Consider the following 19,195-nt stretch of genomic DNA (forward strand, 5'->3'; position numbering starts at 1 on the left):
TCTTTACCTACTATGTTTTTTTTTTTTCTTTTTCCATAGCACTTCTCACCTTCTAATACACCTTATAATTTATAATGTATCTATTGTCTGTTTTCTGTCTACTCTCATTAAAATATAGGTTACATAAGGACAGAGATCTTTTTTTGTTTTGTTCATTAACTTATTCAAGTATCAACTATAAACTATGTCTACTACATTGTGGGCACTCAAATTTGATGAATGATGAATAAGTGAATATAGTAACATTCACTTAGCTTTAACTCTTTGTGTCTTTTAACACTTACAAACCATGGAAACTCATACAAGTTACCTTTCTGAATAAAACAGGGATAGTTGCACCTGATTCACTGGATAGTTGCATAAATTAAATGAGCCTATGTATTGAAGGCATTTAGCACACAGCCCAGCATAGAATTAGATTCACTATTAGCTTCTAACATAAAAAAAAAAATAGGCAAATTTGAACCCCAATTTAGAAGAATTCCAAATTCCATTGAGGACCAAACATTTCTAGATCTCTTTCCTGAAGTGTAACAGAGAGCTCAGAGCCTCAGAATGGAAAAAGACATTTATTCCCAGATGTATTACCATGCTGTGACTTACAGACCTGAAGTTTGCAATGTTCAAACTTGCTACTTCTTGTCTAAAAGAATTTTGTTCCATCTAAAGACTTGGAGGTCTCCTCATTTAATTTTCTCCCACATCATTAAAAGAAAAAAAATTAAATAATTCACCCCAACAGTAATTCATGGGATCTGATTGTTTGCACTTATCCTTATAAAAACATAAATCATTTACCACTTCTTCTAGTTCAGTTCACAGATAGACAAACAGGATTCAATCCTGCCAAGGATTGACCCTGACTGTAGACTTTCTTGGGTAAAGAGCAGGTTTGGGACAAGATTCTAAACTCATCTCTGCTTCAGGATTCTCATAAACCTGACCTGACAGGTAACAGGAGACCTCAGAGTAGCAGCAGCAGTAGATTCCAGCCCCCTGGGGTAGTTAATGAGCTTGTAATGAACTCTAAGAACCTGAACTGTGTACTAGACACATAACGCTCTAGAAAATACCAGGGTAATAGAAAGTGGTTTGAAAAGTTATGGAAACAATAAATGCAAAAATGGCAGACTATGAGTTGACTATATGAATGCCAAATTAATGTAAAATAAAGAATTGAAAGAAAACAAAAACTAGGGTGGCTCAGTCACTTGAGCATGTAACTCTTGGTTTCACTTGGGTCATGATATCCCGGGTGGTGGTATCAAGAGCCACAACCACTGATTCCTACAGGACCTATCCCAATATCTTTTCTAGATATTGGGTCTGGCTCTGTGCTCAGCAGGGAGTCTGCTTGGAGTTTCTCTCCCTCTGCCCCTCCCCCGACTTGTGCGTGGGCACTCTCTCTCTCTCTCAAATGAACAAATAAATCTTAAAAAGAAAAAGGAAACAAAAATTATAAGGAAGGATCAAGCTGCAGTCCTTCAGTTCTGCAGAGGTTCTGTAGGGGCCCTGAATGCCGCTTTTCTCAGTCAAAACACCAGCATAGGGGCACCTGGGTGGCTCAGTCCTTAATCATCTGCCTTTGGCTCAGGGAGTGATCCCAGAGTCCTGGGATCGAGCCCCACATTGGGCTCGTCCACTTGGAGCCTACTTCTTCCTCTCCCACTCCCCCTGCTTGTGTTCCCTCTCTTGCTGGCTGTCTCTCTCTGTCAAATAAATAAATAAAATCTTTCAAAACAAAAACAAAAACAAAAAACCACACCAGCTTAACGTAGCATCAGTCAAAAGAGTCACTTTACTGAAATGAGACTGACGAATCTTATGGAACCCAAGGGTAGTTGGGCTTCTTAAAAGGCTGAAGCCAGGAAATGGAAAGTGTTCAGAATCCAGGAAAGTATTTGTCCTCTCAGTCTCTCAACTCTCTTCACAAACTCATTATTTTTTTGCTCCATGCCTACATGCTGTCTCTGCTTCTCAGTATGCAGAAGGTGGCTGTCCCAGAGCTCCCTAGTTTACACCACGCCACTTCCAGCCACAGTGGAGACTAACACCGCTGCCTCTGAATCCAAATGCCAGATTCATGGTAGAGAAATGAATTGGTCCAGCTTGAGTTAGATATATTCCTGTTCCTTTCCTTCCCCTCACCTGCCTCCTCCAATGAACTGTAGCCCAATCAAACATGGCTGACTTGAAGGACAGCACACTTCTGTGGGTGTGTGATCATGTTGCATTCTGAGGGAATAGGGTTATTGTAATCTGTGCAAGTATTCAAGAACTTTTTACTCCTCCATCCTCACCCCACACCTGTGAAATGCTGCGGTCCTTTGAACTCTTTCCTTATGAACTCTCTGAGTGCCCAACCATGGGGTGGAAGGATGACAGTTTTCAAGTCCTGAGTTAGGATTTCCACGGCTCCTTCTTCCAAATTCTTGCCTATAGTCTGCCCATACTATAGAGGCATCTTGATCAAACCCTGAACGTCCTGTCTCAAGTTCAGGCGTTGAAGGGGCTGGCATTTTCCTTCCCTCTAGCTGGTTACAGGTAGTTTCAGATGAAAAGTGACAGAGACTCTACCAGCCGTTGCTAACATAAGAAGAAGAAAATATGATCACTGCCCTTCATTAGTAGAGGAATGCCAAAAAATAAAAAAATTGCAAAACACTGTTAGAAACACAATCATGTAGGAAAAGTGACAGCACAGAGAAAATCGCCAACTCATGTTAACACCCTTTTAAAAAAAAAAGCCATTATCCTCAGAAAGCAGCAAAGGGAAAGCAACAGTTGTTATTTTGTGGATAAATATTAAAACGTTCAAGCAAGCAAAATTAAACAATTAAATAAAATGGCTTCTCTAGAATGTTATTTGTGACTGCAAGACTAAATTTTCTCTTTGTATATTAAAAACCCTATGGAAAAGAAAACAATTAAGATTTAGCCTTAGTAACGTACATGAGGGTTAGTATTCTTTCCAAATTAAAGTTGATAGATGATTTTTGGTACATTCAATTAAAAAATTAACTATACATCTTTTTGAATGAGTTATGTGTAAATTAACTAGAAATACTCACGCTTGGCAATAATTTCGTTCATAAAGTAATTTAGTTTTGTCAGGGTGTTGCTAATTTAAACAAGATGACCTATCCCAAACATGACATTCTTGCACTAGGAGGAGATTCTTGGCTAATAGCATCATAATTTTCAACGGATATTCCAGAAGACACACACATAGCAGTGACATTATCCTAACAGGCTCCACAGCCATCACTCACCAAAACTATCCTGGTACCTCCACCTTTCCATTCAGAAAACAGCTTCTGTAAGGAATAAAATATGAGTGACCGGGCTGACAAAGTACTTGGAATACATTGTGAAAAAGTGAACACCTATGTTTCTCAGAATCACCAGTTTTCCTTCATAGTTTCAGCAGAAGTCTTAATTTATTATATTATCTTTGCTTTTATGTTGTCTTGAGCGAAACTCATTTCCATCTCTCCCTTTGAGTCGTGCTGCTAATGGGAATGATGACAGCACAGGATTGAGTCACACAGTCAAGAGGGAAAGAAACCTGCTACAGCAGATTGTCATTTCTCCAGATGCCCCAGCACAGTTCAAGTAGCCGTGGTTATAAATTATAAGTGCAGGTCCTTTCCTAACAGCAATGGCAAAGAAAAGCAATTGGACAACCCTGTGAAGTGTAGGGTTACAAAATATCTGTCTTCAAGAAAGCAGCAAACCAGTTCCAAGGACAAGCCATAGACATATAAAAATTTGCAAAACAAAACCTCGGTTAAGTTTATGGGCGGTAGTAAGGAAAGCACTTATTGACAAGATAATAGAGGTTTATACAAGCACAATGCATCAGCATATAGAATTTTCACGGCATACTCTCATCTAATCCTGTTACTCCGTCTGAGAACTTGCTGTTGTCTCCCCTTCACAGATGAGGGTCCAAAGCCTCAGCAATCTCAAACGTCACTTTCTCACAGTCCCAGTAATGAGGCAGTTTTCCCGATATTTCGCTCTTACAGGTCATTGGGTTATTGTGCCGTGTTTAAACAGAGCTAAGATACTGAAAACCAGATAAGACCATGGACTGTCTTGATCTCCCTTGATGGGCCTGGGCATTGCCAGAGTTGAACAACTGGGAAAGAAGCAGGTCCCCAAACAAGAACCCAAAACTTTGACTTTCAGCCTGCAGAAGAAGGAACTTTTATTCCTTTGGGCCTCACTGTCTTGATCCTAGTCTTCAAAAAAGGGTGCGGACTCCCGATAATTGATGTAGAACATGCCCCCCACAGAGTGGCTGGCCAGGAGCTCAGATGGGACAAGACTGACCAGCCCCGGAGGACAAAAAAAACATTTTGTAACCCTTACCGTTTCAGTTCATGGTGTTCTCTGGGTGTGTGTGTTTGTTTTCCCTTTTGTCCTCCCTCAGCCCCAACCTTCAGCATCTTAGCTAAATATGTGGCTCTTCCTCAGGGCTGAGCTGCAAAGAGCAGAGAGGAGTCATGTGTTCACCTCTGTACTCCTGAGACATTGGTGGCGGTAAAGGTGGTGGTCCCTTAGGTAAAAGTGAGTCTTAGGCAGGTCTACCTATTATTCCCAAAGTGAGAGTTTTTCTGTTAATAACTATGGAGTGGTTCAGGTAATTTTACCAGTAGGGTAGACAGCAGTTTCCTGTTTGTCAGACAGGTTAGCAAGCAAAGTGGGAGCGTTGATCTTCAGTCCTCTGTCCTTAACGTCATTGCTCTTCCTATTGCCACGCCCACCTGACACGCAAGAAGAACAGCATGGAACAGTGCTTTTCATGAAGTAGATACATGACTAATTAGTCAACCCTCCTCAGGAAAACTGGTAGAGAATTCTTGATAATCTATTTGTATGTAGTTAGAGAAATAAGAAAAGAATTCAAATGTAATGATCCCATAAACACCCAAGAAGGTGACTTTCAGGATGGCAGTCATCAGAAGTTTGGAATGTTGAATTTACTCAAGGCTTCTTTTTTCAAAGTGCTCTTTAAAAAAAAAAAAAAAAAAGATTTTATTTATTTATTTGAGAGAGAGAGAGAGCATGAGCTTGGTGGAGAGGGAAAAGCAGGCTCCCCACCAAGCAAAGACCCTGACATGGGGCTTGATCCCAGGACCCTGAGATCATGACCTGAGCCAAAGGCAGATGCTTAACCAACTGAGGCACCCAGGTGCCCCTTTTCAGTGTGCTCTTAAGCCTCTTTGGATCTCCCAGTTCTTTCTTCTCCATTAAAAGGTAACTTTGGAGTTTAAAACTCCCCACTACCCAACCACCGCATCCATTGGTCACTTAGTACATAGTGTGATTATAGACACCTTCTACAATTCACTCATACGTATCAAGTCTTTTTACCTCACAGCCACAGCATATGCCATCATGGTTGTTAACTAAGACATGCTAATGCAGTCTCCTGTGTCCTCAGTCTTTTCCAGAAGTCTCGCAACTTTTATGTGTGAAATGACTAAGCTCTAAAGGAGTTTGAGTTTGCCTCCATCAGTATATCACTGAAAACCAGATTTTAAATTTGTCAGCGTTGTGACTGCCGAACTGCTCTTTAGCAAATGAACAGAAAGAGATACGTTGCACAGTTTGAAACCTGTGACTAATACGAAATCTTGGAGTATTTATGCAAGATGTCACTTCACATTAGCCAAAATTTTTGAGGTTGAACCTACCTTAAATACACATGAAAACTATAATTTACTCAAAGACATTTGTTCCCTGCAAATGATCTACAAGTAACTCTGCTTTCCTTCTCCAGATAAAGATGACCTGAAAAATAAAACAAAAAAAGAAAAAGAACAGTTTTTAAAGAAGCACTTAGCTTATGAAATTACAAGATGATTTTGTCTTATGGTTCATAAATTTGTTCTGAGGGCAACCCCGAAAAAGTGATGTTGAAATGCTGGAAGTAAGGAATGATCAGTAGATATAAGCATCTAGATTTCCAAGATGACAATTTTCAAGGATACAATACTGTCTTCTCTTTATGCTGCCTTCTCTTTCTGAGGCGTCTGTTGAAAAAAGTTGATCTTGCTATTTAACGGATATATATATATATATATATCCATCATTCAGATAAAATATACTCACATTTTTCAATAATAATACGTGACAACTTCAATAGCTTTAAAGCAATACAATTTTTCAAAAATATACCAAAATCTATCCGTTTTTATCTCAGGCTAAGGGATAGAGTGGGATTATTGTGATTTTTGTTTTCTTTGTGGTTTTCTGTATTTTCCACATTTTCTACATCAAGAATGTATTTCTTTTATAATCAGAAAAAAATTAAGAATTATTTATAAAGTAAACTTATTCACACTGTACTCTGGGGGGGGTTGTTAAGCAGTACCATTATTCTTTCTGAGAAAAACCAAAATTTCCTTTCATAAGAAAAAAAATAAGGTTTATATAAGAATTATATAACCAGACTCTGGTTGGCACCCTATTGAAAGAATTTTCTTTGAGTGGGTTTTATGATCCAAAATATTAATTCAACACATTTCCATGTACTCTGCTCTGGGTGGCACGTTAATTTCCTCTCATTGACTTCCAAGGAGTTCTGTGTGTGAACAAGCTATCTAGGGAATGGAACTGAAACCTGGCTCAGCAGGCTCTCAGCATCTTCTGTCATGGTTCTCTTCATTGTTTGCATAGCACAGAAATTTTTGGGCCAGGAAAGCCTTTGTTTATTAAATTTTCCTTTAAAATGCCAGTAGGTTTAAATTAAGGAGGACTTCATTTAGAGTAAAAGCATGCAGGGGGTTTTCATAACACAAAGCATTTGAGAAAATAGAAAGGTTTTACCCATTCATTTGTTCTTTTCATTTAGAGTAATGTTACTTGTCCAACTTAGAGGTTCTTTTTAAATTAAAAACTATTCTGTGGTGTAATTAAAATCCCAACTTTTTAACTGCCTTAAGGACGTTCCTCTTTATTCCTATTGACATTGACTGTGCTGGTTCAGGTAACAATATAAAACCTGACTTAACTGTCATATATTGATGAATGAAAGTTCAAAGTTAGATTCTTCTGGTTTCTAGTGTTCTCCCAGTTCCATAAGGAACTGTTATTAGGGAATCAATGAGCCCTATTTCTCTAAAGATAGAACTTAAACTTTGCCCTCTGACATATATTGTTATTCTCAGCATGACACTAGACTAGGTATGAAAATGTGATTTTGCCAGTGGATACTAATTCGGTAATGAAGCGAAAGCAGAACAAAATTTTCCCATGTCGTTTTGGATTAGACAATAGCTACTGAGCTTTACTTGACTCTATGTTTTAAGGCAACTCAAGTCCATTTTATTTTCTTTATGTACATGGCCATCCACCTCCATTTAAGCAACAAGTATGAAATGGTAGCAGTTAAGAAAATATAAGCGGCCAGGGGCATCTTTTGTTATGCAAAAAAATTCAAGCTCATCTTACTTCCCAAGATTTCTATTCATAGATATTGTTATCTCATTGTAAATATCCCTGTGCAAAATATGAAAATAAGGTAAAATATAGCCACTGGGGTACCATTTCTTTATTAAAGAGTTAATACAAGTTAAGAAGACACAATTCCCAGCAATCATTCTTTCAGTTTACTTGGAATGCTCAAGGTTCTGATGGTTTTTTTGTTGTTGTTAATTCATAGCATCACTGACTTTACAAACGAGTCTCTAGTCACCAAGAGAAAAATGATCCAAAAGACTTTCACGGGCCATTAGAAGCCTTGTGCTTCTCTGGGCGAACTGCACACACTGACAGCAGAACCTCCTTGTTGTAGGAATCTATGAGAAGGGTCTTGACTTGTGCTCTAGGCCAGCACAGAGACATAGAAAATGCTCCACTTGGCCCTGAAGAGGCTGTCCAGTTCCTAATAAATTCAGGCCAATCTGTTTATGAAGGGATTACCAGAAATCATGTTAACATTCTAAGGGTTTGTAACCTACCTCCCACCCCGCAGTCTACCTCTCTGCCTTACAGGAAGTCTTGGCCCTGGAGTTATAGGGGACTTCTTCCAGGCACATGACATTACCCATAAGCACACTGGAGCTAATTTAACAGCACGGTGTCAGGGAGTATGAAACTGTTGCCATTTCACAACGTATATTAAAAACAGTATTTTTATGTTTACTTTTCTCTGGATCTTTATCAGGGGATCCAAAATATTTCTTTCTTTCACTTCATATGCTTTACAAATAATTTATCATTATTATAATACTACTTTGAAGGTGTAACAAAAAAGGAAGAAATGTACATAGATTCACAAGTCTCTTGGTTCTTCAAATAAAAGTACATTTTTTAAAAAAGGAAAGAAAACTTCCAAAGCATTTTAAATTTAAATTCCAGTGTAGTTAACATACACAGTTATATTAGTTTCAGGTGTACAATATAGTGATTCACCACTTGCATACATCACCCAGTGCTCATCACAAGTGCACTCCTTAATCCTCATCACCTATTTCACCCATCCCCCACTCACCTCCCCTCTGGTAACCACCAGTTTGTTCTCTATAGTTAAGAGTCTGTTTTTTGGTCTCTCTTTTTTTTCCTTTGTTCATTTCTTTGGTTTCTTAAATTCCACATATGACTGAAATCATATGGTATTTGTCTTTCCATGACTGTCTTATTTCACTTAGCATTATATTCTCTAGATACATCCATGTTGTTGCAAATGGCAAGATTTCATTCTTTTTATGGCTGAACAATATTTTACTCTGTGTGTGTGTGTGTGTGTGTGTGTGTGTGTGTAATATATATGATGCCTTCAGTTTTTGTTTTTGTGGGGTTTTTTTGTTCTTCAAGATAGCTTTTTCTATCTGAGGTCTTTTGTGGTTCCATACAAATTTTGGGATTATTTGTTCTAGTTCTGTGAAATTGCTGTTAGTATTTTGATAGGGAATGCATTAAATCTGTAGATTGCTTTGGGTAATACAGACATTTTAATAATATTTGTTCTTCTAATCCATGAGCATGCAATGTCTTTCCATTTCTGTGTCATCTTCAATTTTCATCAATGTTTCTAATTTTCAGAGTGCAGATCTTTCACCTTTTGGGTTAAGTTTATTCCCAGGTATTTTATTATTTTTGATGCAGTTGTAAATGGGATTGTTTCCTTAATTTCTCTTTCTGCTGCTTCATTATTAGTGTATAGAAATGCAATGGATTTCTGTACATTGATTTTTGTATCCTACAACTTTACTGAATTCATTTATCAGTCCTAGTAGTTTTTTTGGTAGAGTCTTTAGGGTTTTCTATATAGAGTATAATGTCATCTGCAAATAGTGAAAGTTATATTTCTTCCTTACCAATTTGGATGCCTTTTATTTCTTTTTGTTGTCTGGTTGCTATGGCTAGGACTTCCAGTACCATGTTGAATAAAAGTGATGAGAGTGGACATCCTTGTCTTATTCCTGACCTTACAAGAAAAGCTCTCAGTTTTTCCCCATTGGGTATGATGTTCTGTGTGGGTTTTTCTTATAAGGCTTTTACTATGTTGAGGTATGTTCCTTCCAAATCTACTTCATTGAGGGTTTTATAATGAATGGATGTTGTACTTTGTCAAATGCTTTTTCTGCATCTATTGAAATGATCATATGGTTTTTATCCTCTCTCTCATTGATGTGATGTATCACGTTGATTGATTTGTGAATATTGAACCATCCTTTCATCCCAGGAATAAACCCCACTTGATCATAGTGAATGATTTTTTAATGTATTGTTGGATTCAGTTTGTTAATATTTTGTTGAGGCTTTTTGCACCTACATTCATCAGAGGTATTGGCCTGTAGTTCTCTTTTTTTGTGGTGTCTTCATCTGGTTTTGGTATGAGGGTAATGTTGGTCTCATAGAATGAATTTGGAAGTTTTCCTTCCTCTTCTATTTTTTGGAAAAGTTTGAGAGAAACAGTTATTAACTCTTCTTTAAATGTTTGTTAGAATTCCCCTGTGAAGCATCTGGTCCTGGACTTTTGTTTTTTGGGAGTTTTTTGATTACTGATTCCATTTCATTGCTGGTAATTTGTCTGTTCAAATTTTCTATTTCTTCCTGCTTCAGTTTTGGTAGTTTATATGTTTCAGCACTATTTTTTTGAGAGGGAGAGACAGACGGGGAGGGGTCAGGCGGAAAGAGAGAGAGAATCTTAAGCAGACTCCATGCCCAGTGCAGAGCCCAGTGCAGGGCTCAGTCTCACAACCCTGAGATCATGACCTGAGCTGAAACCAAGAGTCTGACGCTCAACTGACTAAGCCACCCAGGCACCCCCGTTTCAGCATTTTAAAATATTATAGAAATTTACATTTGAATGAGTGGTGCAATAATCATTTTATTGAGAATGTCTACAATGTTAAGAATGTGATTTTAATTTCATGGATAAAAATATCTATTACATTATGAAATTGCTTCCAAAAGATGTAGGAATTGGATTCATACAGACTTACTCTGAAGTTTAGAGGTTATCTCGACTTCATACATTTTATGAAAATTGTTTGAAAATGTTTTGTTTTGTTTTGTTTTGTTTTGTTGCCAAACTGTGGTCAAAGCTATTCTGTCTGAGGAAGTCACATCTCCAAGAATTGTGGGTTTTTTTTTTTTCTTTTAGAGAGAGCATGTGTACTTGCCAGTAGGGGGTGGGGAGATGTGGGGAGGGGAGGGACAGAGGAGAGGGAGAGAGAGAGTCTTAAGCAGACTCCATGCCCAGCATGGAGCCCAACGCAGGGCTCCATCTCACAACCCTGAGATCACGACCTGAGCCAAAATCATGAATCAGAGTCGGATGTTTAAGTGACTGAGCCACTCAGGCACACTCTCCAAGAATTGCTTTTAGTTATACCTAATTAGAATGCTGTACCAATTACTTGCAACAACTTCTTACTTGCTGTTAACCAACTCTTGACTTTAAGTTTATGTTTTAATGTTATTTTCAGTTCATTTAAATTTCAGAAAATTAATGTGGACAATAAAATTATAAAAGCAACCAGCTTTCCTTTCTCCTAGAACTGTTTGTAATTGGTTTGGCCCTGGCCACAATTATTCTACAACCAATATCCATCAACTGCCTACCATGTGCCAAACACTATGCTCTGAACTAAGTAAATAATGGTATGACTAAGAAGAATGTTATCTCTAGTCCGCCTATAATCTAACAGGAATAACTGCTACTCAACCAATAATAAACAAACAAACAAACAAACAAACAAAGCAGATTCTATGAAGAAGTGTAAAATACTATGGAATCCCATAAGGGAGAATTAATATTGACTAGGGTTTAAGAAAAGTTCCTCTGGAGAAAATTATATTTAAGCTGAGACCTAACGGTAGATGTCTCCAAATATTTGTTTTTTCCTTATTCCTCTGTAGTAGGGCTTTATCTGGATACATAGAGATTCAGAATAAAGACTCCTTACTTTCTTTGCAGCTAAATGAGTCAAATGACTAATTTCTGGCAAAGGAAATATGAATAGAAACAATGTATGAAACTTTTGCTTCCTACCCTCAGAGGGAAAGTATTGATCTCACTTCTCTTTTTCTCACTTTCTACTGTCTGGAATATGATAATGTGGACAAGGCATTCTGGAGAATGTGAGTAAGGGAAATTCTATGGAGATAATAAAATAATAAGAAAAGAGTATGGACCTCTGATGATATTCAGAGTATAGCAACCATACCAACTTAGAAATAAATTTCAGTCTTATTTAAACCACTGTTACTTTGTTCTCTGTTACACACAGTTGGACATAATATGTTAATACTGTCTTGAAGGAACAGGCTAAGTAAACCAGAAGAGGACAGCATTCTGGACAAAAGGATAATTATGCAAAACCCATTCAAGACCCTAAACTTCTGTTCAATATGTCTGATATAGAAATAGAAAGGGGTAGATTTATCAAGATGAAGCTGCAAAAGTGTTATAGCAGATTGTTGTTGAAATGACCACCAATTTATTCATGCCTCCAGGTATTCATCTTAGCCTAACCATGTGATTTGCCTTGGCTAATTGGACAGCACCAAAGAATGTTAGCAAAGCCTTGAAAAGTGCTTATGCATGAAGTTTTCTCTCTCACATTGCCCTTTTGAACCCTGAGACCACCACCTGTGAACAAGCCTGGGTTAGCCTGCTAGAAGATGAGAGACCATGTGGAGCAGAAATGTACGGTCCCAGCTGAGCCCCCTTAGACTAACCAACCTGTAATGGCCAGACATATAAGTGAGTCTGTATCTAACCTCCAGCATAGTTGTAAGATGACCTCAGAGATCGGCCAAAATAGCCCAGATGAGAAATGCCTAGCTGACCTACAAAATTATGAGCAAAAAATTGTCTCAAACTGCTATGTTTGGGGATGGTTTGTTACACAGCAAAAGCTAACTGATACAAGTAGAACACAGGATATATGGGCTCTTATGCTTATTATTCATTCATTCCATATTTATTAAGCACTAACTATGTATCAAACAGTGTGCTAAGTAGGCACTAGAGATGCACCAGTGTACAAGACACAAGGTCTCTGCCCTCATGGAGCTTATGTTCTTATTGCCTATACTAAGGAATTTGATTTGTCATAAGGAAAATTTTAAAAAATCATTAAAAGTCTTTAAAGCAAGGGCTAATTAATTCAATTTGTATTTTTAAAAGATTGTTCTGGTTACAATGTGGAGAATGGATTGGAAAGGGTAAGTATATACACAGAAAGAGGAGTTAGGAGGCTGACACAATAGTTCAGGGGAGGGATAATTGTGACTTAGACTAAGATGATACCAGTAGACATAAAGAAGAGAAGTTAGTTAAGATTTAGAAAGGACAGGATTTGGTAACTGATTAAAACTATGGAGTGAGGAAACAGGATGATCTAAGATAACTCACAGTAAATAATAGTTCACTGGAGTAAAGAACGTGAAAAGTAAGGAAAGTCTATGAAATAAAGATTGTGAATTTGGATTTGAAATGCTCATGAAATTTAAAGTAGAAATACCAAAAGGCAGATATGTAATTCTGGAGCTACATGAGACACCTGATCTACGTATATCAATTTTGAAGTATTTGGCATAGTAATGGAAATTAACCCACAGGAGTATATGAGATTGCCTGGAGAGTGGACAGTGAAAAGAAGAATGGAAGACTTTGGACAGAATTTGGAGGAATGACAACACTTAATGGGGAGCTAAAAAAATTGAGAAGAAATAGCCAGAATGGGAACCTGGAATGTGTCTTCATGTGAAAAAGAAGGGAAAAGGATATTTTAAGAAAAAAATGGTCAACTCTATTGAGTGTTGCTGAGTGCCTAAATTAACTGAGGACTGAAATATCTTATTTGGATATAGTAACTGGGTGGCCATGGATGAAATTAGTGGAAATCACTACAGAGGAGGACTGAAGTTGGAAGCCAGAATGGAATGGAGTGAAAAGCCAGTGGAAAATGAGGTAAAAGTGACAATGTACATAACTCTGTCAAGAAGTCAGGCTGTGAAGGGATGTCTGGGTGGCTCAGTTGGTTAAACCTCCAACTCTTGATTTCAGCTCAGGTCATGATCTCAGGGTCATGGGATCGAGCCCTGCAACTGGCTCTGCACTCAGCATGGAGTCTACTTGGGATTCCCTCTCTCCCTCTCCCTCTGCCCCTCCCCTTGCTCACACTCTCTCTAAATAAATAAATAAATAAAGTCTTTAAAAAACAAAAAGATGTCAGGCTGTGAAGAGAAGAAAGATGAGAATATGGCTGCATAGGGAAACATGGGTTTCAAGGAATGGCTTAAATATTTACAGATTTAATATTGATGCGAAGAAACCAATAAAGATGAAGAGGCTGAAGCTATACGTTAAAGCAGGGAAGAGATTCAGGTGGAGGTTGAAGCTATATATTAAACTAGGGAAGAGATTCAGAGGGAGGATGACTTTTTACAGGAGACAGAGCAGTCTGTCCAGTGAGAGTGGAAAAAAGGAAGAGATCGCAGCAGATGCAGGAAGATTTGTAAATTTGGTGGCAGGAATTTAAGGGAAATCCCATTGATGGTTTCTCTTTTTATGTGCATGATACAGGAGGTACCTTTTTATGCTGATAATAAAGAGGTGGGGGAAGTGGGGCTTGGAGATTTAAGGAAAGTGAAGAAAGACTGGAATAGTTGTGGAAATTGGGAAAGCAAACTGAGTTGGGAGACCTGGTAAAATTGCTGAGTGTTGCTGTGAACTGAGTTGAATTTGTGAGCATGAATTTGTGGTAGCGCCATTTGAGTTTAGACTCAGGGGAGAGGGATTATTGGGATCACCTAGAGTTAAAGGCTTTTCAGGTGAATGTGACCAACAGGCAAAAGGTCAAGGGAGTCAATAATAAGACAGCACTTGAACTACCACAAGAGCAAGGAATCTAATCTAAGGAGGATAATGAGAGAGGTAAAAATAGGAGGAAACTATTTCACTTCCTCAAGAGAAAGAAGAGAGATCAATGGCCTACAGCACCAAATGAGGTAGAACAAGAAGGGCAGAAATAGTTAAGCAGGAAGCCTTGAGGACAGGAGGACAGGCAGACATTAGGGTGACCCCCAGGATGTCCACCTCCGATTGCTCACACTTTTGTGCAATTCTCTTCCCTTGAGAGTGAGCAGGACCTATGCCTTGCTTCTAACCAATAGAATACAGTAAAGGTGACAAGATGTACATGATTACATTACACAAGACTGTAGTGGCCATCTTAAGAGGACACCCTCTCTTCTTTGTTAGCTTTGAAGAAGCAAGCTGCCATGTTGTGAACTGAACCATGTACCTGTGTCAAGGGCCATGTGATAAGTAACTGAAAATGTCCTCTGACCAGGAGTCAACAAGAAACTAAGGCTTTCAGTCCAACAGCCTGTAAGAAACTGTAATCTGCTAACAACCATATGAACTTGAAAACAGATCCTTCCCCAGTCTTTCCTCAGTTGAGTCTGGAGCCCCAGTCAACACCTTTTAGCAGCACAGAGAGGCCCTAAAGCTAAGCCTATACACCTAACGCATAGAAACTATGAGATAATAACTGTGTTTTGTTTTAAGCTGCCAAGTTTGTAATGATACTGGTTACAAAGCATATATAATTAATAGAGAGAAGGTAGTCAAATGGAGAAATATCAAACCAGAGGTGATGACAAAGCACAGAGTGTTATCTCCGGAGGAGACAGAGAAGTGAAGGAAGGGGTCAGTGGAAATAAGGAGAATTAGAGAAAGAGGTTGTGTTATTTGTTTCACAATGACCCAGAACTTATATATGTGACGAGCTTCAGACTTTAAAAGCACATGATGAAAGCAAATATCGAGAACTCTGAGCAGAAAGATGTGGTCTCACATTAACAATGAGAACATAAGCACCACCCTGGGACATCTGCATTTAATATAAAATGATAATCGCAGGGGCCAGCTCTTTAGGAAGCACCATAGTGAACTGATTGAATATGGTCTTTGGACATGGCTGTGTTTGTACCATAGCTGTGATTTACCAACTACACAGCCATGGGAAATTTTCCTCAGCTCACTGAGGTTTTGTTTCTTTCATGTAAAATGCATTTCAGTGTAGACATGCTACAATGATTAAATGAGGTGATAGATGCAAACACTTCGTGTCACGCCCGGCATAAATACCGCTCAAGTACAGCTCTTCCATTCAAGAAATTTCCATTTCACAAGGTCCAATTGATCAAATGGATTCAAAGACTAGACAGCAATGTCACATAGGTGGTTAAAGAGAGAAAGCTCTTAGAAGAACCAATACGAAAAAAAATAGCCACTGATCTGTATAAATAGAATAGCACAAAAGCAATGGAGAAATTCATTATGTCCCACCAGAGATGAAGAAAGAGGAAAATCCTAGTTTTCAAAGAAATGAGATAAGCTTGGATTAAAAATGTACAGAATGCAATACTGAACTTCAGAAATATGATCTCAGTTTTTCCTGAAGAGACACTAAATCAATATCCGTACTTCACAAGATCAACACACCTTTAAAAGTTTCTTTTCCTGTGAGTCAAAACTTCATTTTAGGACTGTCTCCATGTGTAGTGCTGGCCTTTGGGCTTCACATGCAGAGCCTCTTACTTTTTCTGGGTGAAAATAAAATTATTCTTCCTCAGGTGCATATCAATCATGTTAAGCTATTCTTTAAAAGCAATAAGCAATGTACATTTGGTTATTAAAATAGAATTATTTTTCATAGGAGTATAAGGGCTAGCTCAGTATGTTTTAAACTCATGCTCCCAAAAATAAGCCCACAATTCTCCATTCCTTTACCAAAAAGGGAAAAAAAAAAATCATCTGTTTTAAAGGATATGAAATCCTGACATTTGGGTTAATTTACACTTAAACTATCCAAACATATTTCAAAAACTAGTTGATATTTGAGAATATATATTTCAGATATTTTAAATAGAAAAATCACATTTTATGTAAGGTAAACAAACCAAAACACCAAAAGATTGAGTCTTGTGGAACCTATGGTCTTACGAAATACAAATAGATTTTAAAGTTAGAAAGCTTTCTTTCTTATCCAACATTTATTCTAAATTTGTGCATGTAAAAATATCTGTAATGTCTACAAAATGCCCAGGTGTTTATAATTATTAATAAATGAAAATGTTTGCAGAACTTCATGAGCTTGGCCAGGACATAAAATTCAGACACATTTCCAACAAGAAATGAAGAATTTCTTTGATGAGTAAACCACTCATTTTGAAAATAAAAGGATAAGTGCAATTCATGAATTTTAGAATAAGTCCAAATTTGTGGTCTCAAACCACCCCACACAAATAATTTTTTAAACTATATCACATTCTATCAAATTTTGATGTATTGTTGCCTTTGATATAATGATTTCTTTGGCCCTAAAATTTAAATGCTAAGTTTTTGTTTTAGTCAGAACATTCTTTTACAGATATATCTGTCCCCATCCAGACCAATAACCACAAGACTACTGCAAATCCACATTTTAAACTACACGATAAAGGTTTCTATAACATAAATTTTCTCCAGGACAATTATTTATAAGATAAATAATGTTTTAAATGTTTATTTGAAAATGTTTAAATGATCAGATATTTAAGTTTGATTTAATTAGATTCATATTGGACCTATCTTTCATATTTCCAAAGAACTGTTTTGCCAGATTGTCAAATTGACAAAATTGTACACAGCCTGGTATCTTTGAAAATTAGTTCTTCATCTTGATTGAGGTAGTCTGTTTTGAATAAATAAGTCTTAGTATTTTTATATTACTCTTGAATTAAATGCATCTAGAAATAGTGCACGTTTTCATTCAATCATTAGTAAACGTTCATTTGCATATGTTGTGTTGGTAGCTTAGTTGCCAAACATTTAGCGAAATGATAAATAGATACTCATTGAGGAATTAAATTTTGCTACAGGGTGGTCTTGATATGAGTCAAAGCCAGAAAATTAATGTTCAGTTTCCAAAACACCTAGTACACACAAAAATAATTAATTCCATAGCTGTGTGGGCTTTCAATTCTGTGAATTTATAATGTCTTCCATATTTTATTAATCATCTACACAGTTAAGGTATTATACTTTCTCACACCATTTACGTAGGGCAGAGATACAAATGAGTTAATTTACTTGATGTAATCATTAATTACTGAATCATCTCAGTTGTAATCATTCTGTTTATGAGGTAATTTCATGATGTCGACTATTTTCCATTATTTTATAATTAAGTACCATTTCTGAACACCCTCTGGTCCCATTAGCTCACCCTTCCAATTCCATTGAAGTCAAATGTGTTAGCAAATTATACCACTGCAGCTGATTCAGGTATTATAAGAAATTGACATTTACTAAAGAAAAACTCTAGCATATACTATAAAAATAACAGTTTAAGTCACTACCATTAAATAAAGCTATATTTTTAAAAATAAGTTTAAATGGATAACACTCAATTCCAAGAGACACGACTGCTAGCCATCATGAGAAATCTACACAAGAAGCTCCTGTTGCAGGCACCCAGGGATCTCCACCCTAATTTAGTCCTTCTTACTGAGACCTACTCCTGTCAATGAGCAGAGAGCAAATCAGTGGATCAAGGATTTTCAAAGGCACATCAGCAAAGTCTTTGGAGACTCTGAAGTACATATTAGATGTGGAGCTGGCTGTATAAAAGAGGCTAGGTGATAATGGCAGGTCACAGTCCCTGCAGCTGTGGCTAAGTGCAGTGAATGCTGCAGATAAAATCCATCTGATTCAGACATGATTCCATCATTCCGTCAGTGATTCAGACATGATTAAGGACAAATTGTACATATTTCGTAAAGGTCAACTATCTGTAAAGAAACTCATGTAAATGCCATCTGCTAATTGGTGCTTCTGCTCTTAGAGAATTTATATATAGCAATAAAACGTTATTCAGTTGAACTGAATAAGTAAATATAATATGTAATGTATAAGGAATAGGGCTAAATTAATATGTGGTTTTTAAACATTGTTTTACAATAACTTATTTATAATAAAATAACTATAATGAATTATGAATAAATTAAATATCAAAGGAATATAAATGGAGCAGGGACCAGAGGTAAAGGCTTTTGTATATCTTACTACAGATTATGGATTCTATTCTGGATTCATTAAAAATCTACTGAAGAATTTAATCCAGGGGAATCATATAAAAGTATTTGTAGTATACAAAAATCCATTTAGTGGCAGTGGATATAATGAGGTCAAGTTAGGGAAAGAAATCATAGGTGTGGAAACCTTAAGAAATTGTTGCAGTAAATCTGGCAAGAAATGATAGGCTCCTAATAAATAATGGACCTAAGGAATACTCATCAATAGCTGTTAAAACCACTAGATGGAAGGTTATAGAATTTTTTTTAATGGATGGATTAGTATGATAACACACTAAGCCACTGGAAATTTGTATATTATATGCCCCCTGAAATGATGAAATAGAAACCACCTATAGAGCATTCTTACAAAAATTCTAATCAAGCTTCTAGATCTAAATATGAGTTTATAGAAAATACAGAGATAGAGAAATAGCTTTAAAGATACTATGAGGATACAATCAGAAAAATCCACAATGTGGGAAATTCTATAGGATATACGACCTGATTCATTCAGCAAACAAATGGAAAATAAAAACAAAAAGGAGGAAGAACCTCTAAACTAAATGAGACTCAATAAAGAAATATCAACTAAATGCAA

This window comes from Ursus maritimus, unplaced genomic scaffold, assembly GCF_017311325.1.
Source record: "Ursus maritimus isolate PB19 unplaced genomic scaffold, ASM1731132v1 scaffold_11, whole genome shotgun sequence".
NCBI classification, from domain to species: domain Eukaryota; kingdom Metazoa; phylum Chordata; class Mammalia; order Carnivora; family Ursidae; genus Ursus; species Ursus maritimus.